This window comes from Triturus cristatus, chromosome 1_1 (assembly GCF_964204655.1).
Source record: "Triturus cristatus chromosome 1_1, aTriCri1.1, whole genome shotgun sequence".
In the NCBI taxonomy this organism is placed as follows: Eukaryota; Metazoa; Chordata; class Amphibia; order Caudata; family Salamandridae; genus Triturus; species Triturus cristatus.
Genome location: NC_140579.1, coordinates 892772834 through 892786771, shown reverse-complemented (window position 1 = coordinate 892786771; position 13938 = coordinate 892772834).

Below are 13938 nucleotides of genomic sequence, written 5' to 3'. Positions count from 1 at the left end.
CACAAACTGCTCATCCTGAATACTCACACACTGCTTGCCCTGCACACTCACACATTGCTCACCCTGTTCACTCACACACTGCTCACCCTGCACACTCACACACTGCTCTCCCTGCACACAAACACACTGCACACCATGACTACTCACACACTGCTCCCCCTGCACACTCACAAACTGCTCACCCTGCACACTCACACAGCTGTCCCTGGACACCCACACACTGCTCACCCTGCATACTCACAAATACGCACACTGCACACCCACACACTGCTTACCCTGCATACTCACACACTGCTAACCCTGCATGCTCACACACTGCTCACCCTGCATACTAACACAATGCTGGTCCTGGACACCCACATACTGCTCACCCTGCACACTCACACACTGCTCACCCTGCACACTCACACACTGCTCACTATGCACACTCAAACACTGCTCACCCTGCATACTCACACACTGCTGGCCCTGGACACCCACACACTGCTCACCCTGCACACTCACACACTGCTTGCCCTGCACAATCATACATTGCTCAACCTGCTTGCTCACACACTGCGCACCCTGCATACTCACACACTGCTCAATCTGCACACTCTCACTGCTGGCCCTGCACAATCACACCCGGCTGGACATGCACACCCACACACTGCTCACTCTGCACTCTCAAGCACTGCTCACTCTTTAACACACTGCTGGCACTGGACACCCACACACTGCTCACCCTGCACACTCAAGCACTGCTCACCCTGCACACTCACACACTGCTCAACCTGCACAAACACACTGCTGGCAGTGGACACCCACACACTGCTTACCCTGCATACTCACACACTGCTCACCCTGCCCAATCACACACTGCTCACCCTGCACACCCACATACTGCTCAGCCTGCACACCCACACACTGCTCACCTTGCACACTCACGCACTGCTCGCCCTGCACACTCATACACTGCTCACCCTGCACACTGACACACTGCTCACCCTGCACACTCACGCACTGCTCACCCTGCACTTTCACACACTGCGCACCCTGCACACTCACACTGCTGGCCCTGGACACCCACACACTGCTCACCCTGCATACTCACACACTGCTCACACTGCATGCTCAAACACAGCTCACCCTGCATACTCACACACTGCTCACCCTGCTCACTCACACACTGCTCACCCTGCATGCTCACACACTGCTCACCCTGCACACCCACACACTGCTCACCCTGCATACTCACACACTGCTCACCCTGCATACTCACACACTACTCCCCCTGCACACTCACACACCACTCACCTTGCAAATTCACACTCTGCTGACCCTGGACACCCAAACACTGCTCACCCTGCACACCCACACACTGCTCACCCTGCACACAGACACACTGCTAATCCTGCACACTCACACACTGCTCACGCTGCACACTCACACACTGCTCACACTGCATGCTCAAACACAGCTCACCCTGCATACTCACACACTGCTCACCCTGCTCACTCACACACTGCTCACCCTGAACCCCCAAACACTGCTCACCCTGCATACTCACACATTGCTCACCCTGCATACTCACACACTGCTCACCCTGCTCACTCACACACTGCTCACCCTGCTCACTCACACACTGCTCACCCTGAAAACCCAAACACTGCTCACCCTGCATACTCACACATTGCTCACCCTGCATACTCACACACTGCTCACCCTGCTCACTCACACACTGCTCACCCTGCTCACTCACACACTGCTCACCCTGAAAACCCAAACACTGCTCACCCTGCATACTCACACATTGCTCACCCTGCATACTCACAAACTGCTCACCCTGCACAGTCACACACTGCTCACCCTTCACACTAATGCACTGTTCACTCTTTAACAGACTACTGGCCCTGGACACCCACACACTGCTCACCCTGCACACTCACACCCTCCTTGCCCTGCACAATCACACATTGCTCAACCTGTTCACTCACACACTGCTCACCCTGCACACTCACACACTGCTCTCCCTGCACACTAACACAATGCGCACCCGGCATACTCACACACTGCTCGCCCTGCACACACACACTGCTCACCCTCCACACCCACACACTGCTCACCCTGCACTCTCAAGCACTGCTCAGTCTTTAACACACTGCTGGCCCTGGACACCCACACACTGCTCACCCTGCCCAATCACACACTGCTCACCCTGCACACCCACATACTGCTCAGCCTGCACACCCACACACTGCTCACCTTGCACACTCACGCACTGCTCGCCCTGCACACTCATACACTGCTCACCCTGCACACTGACACACTGCTCACCCTGCACACTCACGCACTGCTCACCCTGCACTTTCACACACTGCTCACTCTGCACACTCACAAACTGCTCATCCTGAATACTCACACACTGCTTGCCCTGCACACTCACACATTGCTCACCCTGTTCACTCACACACTGCTCACCCTGCACACTCACACACTGCTCTCCCTGCACACAAACACACTGCACACCATGACTACTCACACACTGCTCCCCCTGCACACTCACAAACTGCTCACCCTGCACACTCACACAGCTGTCCCTGGACACCCACACACTGCTCACCCTGCATACTCACAAATACGCACACTGCACACCCACACACTGCTTACCCTGCATACTCACACACTGCTAACCCTGCATGCTCACACACTGCTCACCCTGCATACTAACACAATGCTGGTCCTGGACACCCACATACTGCTCACCCTGCACACTCACACACTGCTCACCCTGCACACTCACACACTGCTCACTATGCACACTCAAACACTGCTCACCCTGCATACTCACACACTGCTGGCCCTGGACACCCACACACTGCTCACCCTGCACACTCACACACTGCTTGCCCTGCACAATCATACATTGCTCAACCTGCTTGCTCACACACTGCGCACCCTGCATACTCACACACTGCTCAATCTGCACACTCTCACTGCTGGCCCTGCACAATCACACCCGGCTGGACATGCACACCCACACACTGCTCACTCTGCACTCTCAAGCACTGCTCACTCTTTAACACACTGCTGGCACTGGACACCCACACACTGCTCACCCTGCACACTCAAGCACTGCTCACCCTGCACACTCACACACTGCTCAACCTGCACAAACACACTGCTGGCAGTGGACACCCACACACTGCTTACCCTGCATACTCACACACTGCTCACCCTGCCCAATCACACACTGCTCACCCTGCACACCCACATACTGCTCAGCCTGCACACCCACACACTGCTCACCTTGCACACTCACGCACTGCTCGCCCTGCACACTCATACACTGCTCACCCTGCACACTGACACACTGCTCACCCTGCACACTCACGCACTGCTCACCCTGCACTTTCACACACTGCGCACCCTGCACACTCACACTGCTGGCCCTGGACACCCACACACTGCTCACCCTGCATACTCACACACTGCTCACACTGCATGCTCAAACACAGCTCACCCTGCATACTCACACACTGCTCACCCTGCTCACTCACACACTGCTCACCCTGCATGCTCACACACTGCTCACCCTGCACACCCACACACTGCTCACCCTGCATACTCACACACTGCTCACCCTGCATACTCACACACTACTCCCCCTGCACACTCACACACCACTCACATTGCAAATTCACACTCTGCTGACCCTGGACACCCAAACACTGCTCACCCTGCACACCCACACACTGCTCACCCTGCACACAGACACACTGCTAATCCTGCACACTCACACACTGCTCACGCTGCACACTCACACACTGCTCACACTGCATGCTCAAACACAGCTCACCCTGCATACTCACACACTGCTCACCCTGCTCACTCACACACTGCTCACCCTGAACCCCCAAACACTGCTCACCCTGCATACTCACACATTGCTCACCCTGCATACTCACACACTGCTCACCCTGCTCACTCACACACTGCTCACCCTGCTCACTCACACACTGCTCACCCTGAAAACCCAAACACTGCTCACCCTGCATACTCACACATTGCTCACCCTGCATACTCACACACTGCTCACCCTGCTCACTCACACACTGCTCACCCTGCTCACTCACACACTGCTCACCCTGAAAACCCAAACACTGCTCACCCTGCATACTCACACATTGCTCACCCTGCATACTCACAAACTGCTCACCCTGCACAGTCACACACTGCTCACCCTTCACACTAATGCACTGTTCACTCTTTAACAGACTACTGGCCCTGGACACCCACACACTGCTCACCCTGCACACTCACACCCTCCTTGCCCTGCACAATCACACATTGCTCAACCTGTTCACTCACACACTGCTCACCCTGCACACTCACACACTGCTCTCCCTGCACACTAACACAATGCGCACCCGGCATACTCACACACTGCTCGCCCTGCACACACACACTGCTCACCCTCCACACCCACACACTGCTCACCCTGCACTCTCAAGCACTGCTCAGTCTTTAACACACTGCTGGCCCTGGACACCCACACACTGCTCAACCTGGACACCCACACACTGCTCACCCTGCACACTCACACACTGCTCACCTTGCATATTCACACTCTGCTGACCCTGGACACCCAAACACTGCTCACCCTGCACACCCACACACTGCTCGCCCTGCACACTGAAACACTGCTAATCCTGCACACACACACACTGCTCACCCTGCACACTCACACTGCTGGCCCTGGATACCCACACACTGCACACCCTGCATACTCACACACTGCTCACACTGCATGCTCAAACACAGCTCACCCTCCATACTCACACACTGCTCACCCTGCTCACTCACACACTGCTCACCCTGAACACCCAAACACTGCTCACCCGGCATACTCACACATTGCTCACCCTGCTCACTCACACACTGCTCACCCTGCTCACTCACACACTGCGCACCCTGCATACTCACACACTGCTGGCCGTGGACACTCACACACTGCTCACCCTGCACACTCACACATTGCTCACCCTACACATTCACACATTGCTCACCCTGCACATGCACACACTGCTGAACCTGCACACACACACACTGCTCACCCTGCACACCCACACACTGATCACCCACACACTGCTCACCCTGAACACCCACACACTGCTCACGCTGCATACTCACACACTGCTCACCCTGCACACTCACACACTGCTCACCCTGCACACTCACAAACTGCTCACCCTGCACACCCACACAGCTGGCCCTGGACACCCACTCACTGCTCACCCTGCATACTCACAAATACGCACACTGCACACCCACACACTGCTTACCCTGCATACTCACACACTGCTAACCCTGCATGCTCACACACTGCTCACCCTGCATACTAACACAATGCTGGTCCTGGACACCCACATACTGCTCACCCTGCACACTCACACACTGCTCACCCTGCACACTCACACACTGCTCACTATGCACACTCAAACACTGCTCACCCTGCATACTCACACACTTCTGGCTCTGGACACCCACACACTGCTCACCCTGCACACTCACACACTGCTTACCCTGCACAATCACACATTGCTCAACCTGCTTGCTCACACACTGCTCACCCTGCACACTCACACACTGCTCTCCCTGCACACTAACACACTGTGCACCCTGCATACTCACACACTGCTCAATCTGCACACTCACACTGCTGGCCCTGCACAATCACACATGGCTGGACATGCACACCCACACACTGCTTACTCTGCACTCTCAAGCACTGCTCACTCTTTAACACACTGCTGGCACTGGACACCCACACACTGCTCACCCTGCACACTCAAGCACTGCTCACCCTGCACATTCACACACTGCTCAACCTGCACACACACACTGCTGGCAGTGGACACCCACAGACTGCTCACCCTGCATACTCACACACTGCTCACCCTGCACAATCACACACTGCTCACCCTGCACACCCACATACTGCTCACCCTGCACACCCCCACACTGCTCACCTTGCACACTCACGCACTGCTCACCCTGCACACTCATACACTGCTCACCCTGCACACTGACACACTACTCACCCTGCACACTCACACACTGCTCACCCTGCACTTTCACACACTGCGCACCCTGCACACTCACACTGCTGGCCCTGGACACCCATACACTGCTCACCCTGCATACTCACACACTGCTCACACTGCATGCTCAAACACAGCTCACCCTGCATACTCACACACTGCTCACCCTGCTCACTCACACACTGCTCACCCTGCATGCTCACACACTGCTCACCCTGCACACCCACACACTGCTCACCCTGCATACTCACACACTGCTCACCCTGCATACTCACACACTACTCCCCCTGCACACTCACACACCGCTCACCTTGCATATTCACACTCTGCTGACCCTGGACACCCAAACACTGCTCACCTTGAACACCCACACACTGCTCACCCTGCACACTGACACACTGCTAATCCTGCACACTCACACACTGCTCACCCTGCACACTCACACACTGCTCACACTGCATGCTCAAACACAGCTCACCCTGCATACTCACACACTGCTCACCCTGCTCACTCACACACTGCTCACCCTGAACACCCAAACACTGCTCACCCTGCATACTCACACATTGCTCACCCTGCATACTCACACACTGCTCACCCTGCATACTCACACACTGCTGGCCGTGGACACTCACACACTGCTCACCCTGCACACTCACACATTGCTCACCCTACACATTCACACATTGCTCACCCTGCACATGCACACACTGCTGAACCTGCACACACACACACTGCTCACCCTGCACACCCACACACTGATCACCCACACACTGCTCACCCTGAACACCCACACACTGTTCACGCTGCATACTCACACACTGCTCACCCTGCACACTCACACACTGCTCACCCTGCACACTCACAAACTGCTCACCCTGCACACCCACACAGCTGGCCCTGGACACCCACTCACTGCTCACCCTGCATACTCACAAATACGCACACTGCACACCCACACACTGCTTACCCTGCATACTCACACACTGCTAACCCTGCATGCTCACACACTGCTCACCCTGCATACTAACACAATGCTGGTCCTGGACACCCACATACTGCTCACCCTGCACACTCACACACTGCTCACCCTGCACACTCACACACTGCTCACTATGCACACTCAAACACTGCTCACCCTGCATACTCACACACTGCTGGCCCTGGACACCCACACACTGCTCACCCTGCACACTCACACACTGCTTGCCCTGCACAATCATACATTGCTCAACCTGCTTGCTCACACACTGCGCACCCTGCATACTCACACACTGCTCAATCTGCACACTCTCACTGCTGGCCCTGCACAATCACACCCGGCTGGACATGCACACCCACACACTGCTCACTCTGCACACTCACACACTGCTTACCCTGCACAATCACACATTGCTAAACCTGCTTGCTCACACACTGCTCACCCTGCACACTCACACACTGCTCTCCCTGCACACTAACACACTGTGCACCCTGCATACTCACACACTGCTCAATTTGCACACTGACACTGCTGGCCCTGCACAATCACACATGGCTGGACATGCACACCCACACACTGCTCACTCTGCACTCTCAAGCACTGCTCACTCTTTAACACACTGCTGGCACTGGACACCCACACACTGCTCACCCTGCACACTCAAGCACTGCTCACCCTGCACACTCACACACTGCTCAACCTGCACACACACACTGCTGGCAGTGGACACCCACACACTGCTCACCCTGCATACTCACACACTGCTCACCGTGCACAATCACACACTGCTCACCCTGCACACCCACATACTGCTCACCCTGAACACCCACACACTGCTCACCTTGCACACTCACGCACTGCTCACCCTGCACACTCATACACTGCTCACCCTGCACACTGACACACTGCTCACCCTGCACACTCACACACTGCTCACCCTGCACTTTCACACACTGCGCACCCTGCACACTCAAACTGCTGGCCCTGGACACCCACACACTGCTCACCCTGCATACTCACACACTGCTCACACTGCATGCTCAAACACAGCTCACCCTGCATACTCACACACTGCTAACCCTGCTCACTCACACACTGCTCACCCTGCATGCTCACACACTGCTCACCCTGCACACCCACACACTGCTCACCCTGCATACTCACACACTGCTCACACATCATACTCACACACTACTCCCCCTGCACACTCACACACCGCTCACCTTGCATATTCACACTCTGCTGACCCTGGACACCCAAACTCTGCTCACCCTGCACACCCACACACTGCTCACCCTGCACACTGACACACTGCTAATCCTGCACACTCACACACTGCTCACCCTGCACACTCACACACTGCTCACACTGCATGCTCAAACACAGCTCACCCTGCATACTCACACACTGCTCACCCTGCTCACTCACACACTGCTCACCCTGAACACCCAAACACTGCTCACCCTGCATACTCACACATTGCTCACCCTGCATACTCACACACTGCTCACCCTGCTCACTCACACACTGCTCACCCTGCTCACTCACACACTGCTCACCCTGAAAACCCAAACACTGCTCACCCTGCATACTCACACATTGCTCACCCTGCATACTCACACACTGCTCACCCTGCACAGTCACACACTGCTCACCCTTCACACTCATGCACTGTTCACTCTTTAACAGACTACTGGCCCTGGACACCCACACACTGCTCACCCTGCACACTCACACCCTCCTTGCCCTGCACAATCACACATTGCTCAACCTGTTCACTCACACACTGCTCACCCTGCACACTCACACACTGCTCTCCCTGCACACTAACACAATGCGCACCCGGCATACTCACACACTGCTCGCCCTGCACACACACACTGCTCACCCTCCACACCCACACACTGCTCACCCTGCACTCTCAAGCACTGCTCAGTCTTTAACACACTGCTGGCCCTGGACACCCACACACTGCTCAACCTGCACACCCACACACTGCTCACCCTGCACACTCACACACTGCTCACCTTGCATATTCACACTCTGCTGACCCTGGACACCCAAACACTGCTCACCCTGCACACCCACACACTGCTCACCCTACACACTGAAACACTGCTAATCCTGCACACTCACACACTGCTCACCCTGCACACTCACACACTGCGCACCCTGTACACTCACACTGCTGGCCCTGGACACCCACACACTGCACACCCTGCATACTCACACACTGCTCACACTGCATGCTCAAACACAGCTCACCCTCCATACTCACACACTGCTCACCCTGCTCACTCACACACTGCTCACCCTGAACACCCAAACACTGCTCACCCGGCATACTCACACATTGCTCACCCTGCTCACTCACACACTGCTCACCCTGCTCACTCACACACTGCGCACCCTGCCTACTCACACACTGCTGGCCGTGGACACTCACACACTGCTCACCCTGCACACTCACACATTGCTCACCCTACACATTCACACATTGCTCACCCTGCACATGCACACACTGCTGAACCTGCACACACACACACTGCTCACCCTGCACACCCACACACTGATCACCCACACACTGCTCACCCTGCACACCCACACACTGCTCACGCTGCATACTCACACACTGCTCACCCTGCACACTCACACACTGCTCACCCTGCACACTCACAAACTGCTCACCCTGCACACTCACACAGCTGGCCCTGGACACCCACACACTGCTCACCCTGCATACTCACAAATACGCACACTGCACACCCACACACTGCTTACCCTGCATACTCACACACTGCTAACCCTGCATGCTCACACACTGCTCACCCTGCATACTAACACAATGCTGGTCCTGGACACCCACATACTGCTCACCCTGCACACTCACACACTGCTCACCCTGCACACTCACACACTGCTCACTATGCACACTCAAACACTGCTCACCCTGCATACTCACACACTTCTGGCTCTGGACACCCACACACTGCTCACCCTGCACACTCACACACTGCTTACCCTGCACAATCACACATTGCTCAACCTGCTTGCTCACACACTGTAACCCTGCACACTCACACACTGCTCTCCCTGCACACTAACACACTGCACACCCTGCATACTCACACACTGCTCAATCTGCACACTCACACTGCTGGCCCTGCACAATCACACACGGCTGGACATGCACACCCACACACTGCTCACTCTGCACTCTCAAGCACTGCTCACTCTTTAACATACTGCTGGCACTGGACACCCACACACTGCTCACCCTGCACACTCAAGCACTGCTCACCCTGCACACTCACACTCTGCTCAACCTGCTCACACACACTGCTGGCAGTGGACACCCACACACTGCTCACCCTGCATACTCACACACTGCTCACCCTGCACAATCACACACTGCTCACCCTGCACACCCACATACTGCTCACCCTGCACACCCACACACTGCTCACCTTGCACACTCACGCACTGCTCGCCCTGCACACTCATACACTGCTCACCCTGCACACTGACACACTGCTCACCATGCACACTCACACACTGCTCACCCTGCACTTTCACACACTGCGCATCCTGCACACTCACACTGCTGGCCCTGGACACCCACACACTGCTCACCCTGCATACTCACACACTGCTCACACTGCATGCTCAAACACAGCTCACCCTGCATACTCACACACTGCTCACTGTGCTCACTCACCCACTGCTCACCCTGCATGCTCACACACTGCTCAATCTGCACACTCACACTGCTGGCCCTGCACAATCACACACGGCTGGACATGCACACCCACACACTACTCACTCTGCACTCTCAAGCACTGCTCACTCTTTAACACACTGCTGGCACTGTACACCCACACACTGCTCACCCTGCACACTCACACACTGCTCAACCTGCACACACACACTGCTGGCAGTGGACACCCACACACTGCTCACCCTGCATACTCACACACTGCTCACCCTGCACAATCACACGCTGCTCACCCTGCACACCCACATACTGCTCACACTGCACACCCACACACTGCTCACCTTGCACACTCACGCACTGCTCACCCTGCACACTCACGCACTGCTCACCCTGCACACTGAGACACTGCTCACCATGCACACTCACACACTGCTCACCCTGCACACTCACACACTGCTCACCCTGCACACTCACACTGCTGGCCCTGGACACCCACACACTGCTCACCCTGCATACTCACACACTGCTCACACTGCAAGCTCAAACACAGCTCACCCTGCATACTCACACACTGCTCACCGTGCTCACTCACACACTGCTCACCCTGCATGCTCACACACTGCTCAATCTGCACACTCACACTGCTGGCCCTGCACAATCACACACGGCTGGACATGCACACCCACACACTGCTCACTCTGCACTCTCAAGCACTGCTCACTCTTTAACACACTGCTGGCACTGGACACCCACACACTGCTCACCCTGCACACTCAAGCACTGCTCACCCTGCACACTCACACACTGTTCAACCTGCACACACACACTGCTGGCAGTGGACACCCACACACTGCTCACCCTGCATACTCACACACTGCTCACCCTGCACAATCACACACTGCTCACCCTGCACACCCACATACTGCTCACCCTGCACACCCACACACTGCTCACCTTGCACACTCACGCACTGCTCGCCCTGCACACTCATACACTGCTCACCCTGCACACTGACACACTGCTCACCATGCACACTCACACACTGCGCACCCTGCACATTCACACTGCTGGCCCTGGACACCCACACACTGCTCACCCTGCATACTCACACACTGCTCACACTGCATGCTCAAACACAGCTCACCCTGCATACTCACACACTGCTCACCGTGCTCACTCACACACTGCTCACCCTGCATGCTCACACACTGCTCACCCTGCACACCCACACACTGCTCACCCTGCATACTCACACACTGCTCACCCCGCATACTCACACACTGCTCACCCTGCACACTCACACACTGCTCACCTTGCATATTCACACTCTGCTGACCCTGGACACCCAAATACTGCTCACCCTGCACACCCACACACTGCTCACCCTGCACACTGACACACTGCTAATCCTGCTCACTCACACACTGCTCACCCTGCACACTCACACACTGCTCACACTGCATGCTCAAACACAGCTCACCCTGCATACTCACACACTGCTCACCCTGCTCTCTCACACACTGCTCACCCTGAACACCCAAACACTGCTCACCCTGCATACTCACACATTGCTCACCCTGCATACTCACACACTGCTCACCCTGCTCACTCACACACTGCTCACCCTGAAAACCCAAACACTGCGCACCCTGCATACTCACACACTGCTGGCCGTGGACACTCACACACTGCTCACCCTGCACACATTGCTCACCCTACACATTCACACATTGCTCACCCTGCACATGCACACACTGCTGAACCTGCACACACACACTGCTCACCCTGCACACCCACACACTGATCATCCTGCATACTCACACACTGCTCACACTGCATGCTCAAACACAGCTCACCCTGCATACTCACACACTGCTCACCCTGCTCACTCACACACTGCTCACCCTGAACACCCAAACACTGCTCACCCTGCATACTCACACACTGCTCACCCTGCTCACTCACACACTGTGCACCCTGCATACTCACACACTGCTCACCCTGCACACTCACACATTGCTCACCCTACACATTCACACATTGCTCACCCTGCACATGCACACACTGCTGAACCTGCACACACACACTGCTCACCCTGCACACCCACACACTGCTCACCCTGCATACTCACACACTGCTCACCCTGCATACTCACACACTACTCACCCTGCACACTCACACACTGCTCACCTTGCATATTCACACTCTGCTGACCCTGGACACCCAAACACTGCTCACCCTGCACACCCACACACTGCTCACCCCACACACAGACACACTGCTAATTCTGCACACTCACACACTGCTCACCCTGCACACTCACACACTGCGCACCCTGTATACTCACACACTGCGCACCCTGTATACTCACACTGCTGGCCCTGGACACCCACACACTGCTCACCCTGCATACTCACACACTGCTCGCACTGCATGCTCAAACACAGCTCACCCTCCATACTCACACACTGCTCACCCTGCTCACTCACACACTGCTCACCCTGAACACCCAAACACTGCTCACCCTGCATACTCACACATTGCTCACCCTGCATACTCACACACTGCTCACCCTGCTCACTCACACACTGCGCACCCTGCATACTCACACACTGCTGGCCATGGACACTCACACACTGCTCACACTGCACACTCACACATTGCTCACCCTACACATTCACACATTGCTCACCCTGCACATGCACACTCTGCTGAACCTGCACACACACACACTGCTCATCCTGCACACCCACACACTGATCACCCACACACTGCTCACCCTGCACACCCACACACTGCTCACGCTGCATACTCACACACTGCTCACCCTGCACACTCACACACTGCTCACCCTGCACTCTCAAACACTGCTCACTATTTAACACACTGCTGGCCCTGGATACTCACACACTGCTCACCCTGCACAGTCACACACTGCTCACCCTTCACACTCATGCACTGTTCACTCTTTAACAGACTGCTGGCCGTGGACACCCACACACTGCTCACCCTGCACACTCACACCCTCCTTGCCCTGCACAATCACACATTGCTCAACCTGTTCACTCACACACTGCTCACCCTGCACACTCACACACTGCTCTCCCTGTGTTGGACAGGCCACATGAAGGGCTTGCTCCCTCCCCGCATGACAGGGC